Genomic DNA, 4,015 nt, shown 5'->3' on the forward strand with positions numbered 1-4,015 from the left:
TAAATGATTCTTCTTTTGGAATGAAATGCACACAACTAGAAATGGTGTGCTAATGGCTATCATGTCAGCCAAAGCTAATGGTTGTTATGTGTGTTTGCTCATGTGTGTGACAGCACATGTGTTTTGTGGTTTGTTAAACATGTATGTATGTGCTGAAGTGTGATTAGTTGGATAGCCGTTATCCAGGAATGAATAGAAATTGAAAGTATAGAACAGACGGATATAAGTAGCTGATAACCAGGAAAAAGTTGGTGTTGCTTTACATATGATTTGATTAATTTGATTAATTCTCAAAAGCAGTTTGTGAATGAAACATTCAGAGAGAGCATGCTTACTTTCAGAGGTAATAACACAGCTTTTATTCAGGGAGTGACATAGTAACAAAGGTACACAATGTCACCCCTGTCACTCAGCCAACAGAAGGCAGTGTAAATAATCAAATTCTATTTGCATACTTTAATACTGGCTGATAGTTTGGTATCAGCAGCATCTACAAACAGTCTAAAGTAATGGTGCATGCAGACAGTTCTTCTGGCTTAAAGTGAGGCGAATATCTGCTTTTAAAGAATGAGAGCTATAGCTTCTCTATATTTGTGTAGAAGCCACGACATTCAAATGCAAGGTCGACATGGAAATGAAATTTGAAATGATTTGGAGATGAAGTTGCTCAGGGGTGTCTAAGTCACTGACATGTACAGTGAACTGAAAAGCAGATTTCAATGTCAGCATGCAAATTGCCCAGACCAGTTCTTGTTTTTCTCTAGATTATATTAGGAAATAAAATCATTCAAAAGGAAAATTGAATAGCATTTTAAGAAGCATTCTAATTTCTGTCAGGAGCAAGTATGCAAAGGCATATGATCTTCATCAAATCTCACCGAGCTGCTTTCTTGATCTTACTCTGTACTTTAAAAAAATATTAATTCCTTAAGGTATTTCAGATATTCAGCAACATGTTTTTGAATCTTCCAATTTTACAATAAAAAGATAAAGGAAAAAAAGGTGATTTTATCCATACTAGAAAAGAAAATAGAGGTAAAGTTTTAAAAACAAAGAGTTTATTTTTAATTTGATCCTGCTTGAATGGTTTAAATCCAAAATGGCCACTTTTGACCTCTTCTGATCAGTGTGTTAACAATGAAAGGACATCATTATTATCTTAATACCTTACCTAAAAGGAAGCACAATATGACTACAATATATCCAATGTAGGAGAACTTTGGATTGTAGGAAATTAAACCAAACATACTTGATAATGTCACCCCTGCTAAACAAAAACACACTGAGATCTGTGATTACCCCTATGACTCCTGTATACGAGGGAAGTTAAGATATATTCATTTTCTGTGCATTAAAAATTATGCTTTTTTTAGCCACACTTAAAAAAGACAAATAGGTGGAACAGAATATGTAAAGAGTTATTTCTTGTTGTACATCCAGTCTAAAGAAAACTCTGGTCTCCTCCGGAGCCGGGGGTTGGACTGGGATAGGTCATATTTCACCGTCAGCCTGACTTGCCCCAACAATGTGACAGCTGATGACAAATAACCTGGCTCATGATTGAAATCTGACAAAATAACACTGTGTTTTATAATAGCGTCCCCAAGCAGAAATATGGCAGTCGCAAACTAAACAGTGCTTCATCACCTCCATGCCAGTCCCAGCGGTTCTCCATTAAGGGCCAGATCATTGTGTTTTGCCTCCCCCCGTCCCAGCTGACCGTTGAAGTGACAGCCTCGGCTTGCTACCATGACATTGAAAAATATTTGTACTGACAAGGCCACAAATCACATGCCGACAAGTTTTAAAACTCAATGTTCACTCACTGTGCATCTGCTATATTCTCGTTAAAAGTGTAATATGGTAGTCTCTCCCCTCTGCGTTCTTTTATTATTACGGTATTGACAGCGACTATAATAAAGTTGTGCTGTTTTGATGCCAGGGAGGGAAGCTCGTGAGATGGAGAGATTGAAGGAAAGGGTGTATGTGGGTGAGAGATGAAGAGAATAGTTAAGATGGTTGAATGCTCACAAGGTGCTGTAACAAAAGCGCTCCATTTTCATGACAGAACTTCATCTGACATGTTTAGTTTGATGGCGTACCTGTGAGTTTTCCAATAAGTCCAGATTCCACATTACACTGCATGTCCAAACACAACTTTTGGAGCATTAAATGTAATACCTTGCATAATATTCACATTTAAATCGCTGTTTAACCTCTATTTTCAATAGTGCTTCCTTTTATTCTGTATCTTTTAAGCTGTAGCTTGATGGCGTATAATCAGTTTACCTGCTTTAAACCTCTATGCTCCACTATACTAGTGCTGCTGAGCCTGTGGTTGCTCTAATATTCCCCTTAGTTTAAAGCCTTTTCGACCATGTAGGCCCTAATGTGTGCCCAGTGCACACGAGTAAGTGTGCTTTAGGCTCATTGTTAACATAAGGCCAAATCTGTAATATAGCACGGACAATTAAGTGCACAATTTTTGTATAAATGCAAAATCCCTCACTGTGAATTATTTAATCCCCTCTCTACAGTTCATTTAATAGAGCCCTTTTGGCGGCCGGTTTGAGTCACAGAAAACTAATTTGATTCTGCTCCTTGATTTAATTAGATTTTATGATGTATGGTATTGCTAATTCGGTGGCTCACCATGCGTTGTAGGCGCCTGTCCCTTGCACTGGCGGTGAGCTGTCAGAGCCCCATTTTTAACAGTATTGAAAAATTCAAGCTTTATTATTGCCCCCTCACTCATTTTCTCCCATCAGAGGGAAAGTAATGAGCTTTTAGTCTCTGCTCTTTTACTCATACCCCCTTTTCTCTTTCTTTTTTCTTTTCTTTATCACTCTTTTGCTATTTCTTTTTTCTGTATACCCTTTTCTTCCTTTCACTGTCGCTGAAAACAATGAAAGGATAAATAGTTTGGGATCACAGGGAAAGAACTAAGAGCTGAGAGCCAGAAAGCAGAAATGATGCCACTGACAAGTGCAATACAATGTAGGAGAACGGAGAATGACATAAACAAGTAAGATAGCAGGACTGAGGACGGATGATTGGATAAAAGCGTGAGAGAAAAGAATAAACCTGTCAGAGGGAAGTGGAAGGTGAACATAGTAGTGATAGTTAATATAAGAGATAAGAAATAGTATTTAGTGGTGAAAAGGAGGGAAAAAGGAAAGAGTTACTGAGGAAAATGGAGATCAAAGAAGCAAAAGGGAGAAAGAAAGGAAGAGGTGGGGATGGAGATTGTGCTGTACACTTACAGGGCTCCAGGCTCACTGCTCCAGCATTAGCACACTGATTCATGAGTTAAGTTTCCCCAACTGCCCACGGCTATTAGCTTTCAGTTCCTTCGGCTGTCATTTAGACTCCAAAGAGTCTTTTGGTTAATGCACTGTTTTAATGAGAGTGCACCACTCGCTAATATATTTGACTGTATGAAAGGTCACAACAGGAAGCTAAACAGATTGAAAGAGAGGGAGTAGATGGCGGCAGTGCTGTCAAGAAGCAAGACAGCTTTTTGCGCAAACTGATTGGAGTTGGGGGGCGTAAGGGGTGGGCGGCGGCGGGGGTTGGTGTTAACCTGTGAGGCAGGCTTCAATAGTGTCGCTGCTCCATGCTCTGTATTCCCTGTACCCAGCACCCAATGGTGCATAATAGGCCTCGGAGCTGATGGGTTACTGCTCCCTCTTGTAGTTACGCCCCATCTATCATCCTTATCCACAGAGAGAGAAAAGTTAGAGAAAGAGATAGTAACAGACAAGCAATGAAAGGGGGCAGACACAAGGAGGAAGCACATGTTTCATTACCCGTATAATCACCAGTGTGATTGCCACACAAGCAATATAAGAGCATCTCACCTCAGCCCCAGAAAATTTATCGCTGTCTGACTATGAGATTCCCACTAACCCGTTAAATACCCATAGAATGCCGAGCAGATATGGGAGCAATGGAACAATCACGGTTCCAGAAATCTGAACAACTTTTATTGAAATGTATTCCATGTAAGAATTAT

Source organism: Melanotaenia boesemani, chromosome 16 (genome assembly GCF_017639745.1).
Source record: "Melanotaenia boesemani isolate fMelBoe1 chromosome 16, fMelBoe1.pri, whole genome shotgun sequence".
Lineage (NCBI taxonomy): Eukaryota > Metazoa > Chordata > Actinopteri > Atheriniformes > Melanotaeniidae > Melanotaenia > Melanotaenia boesemani.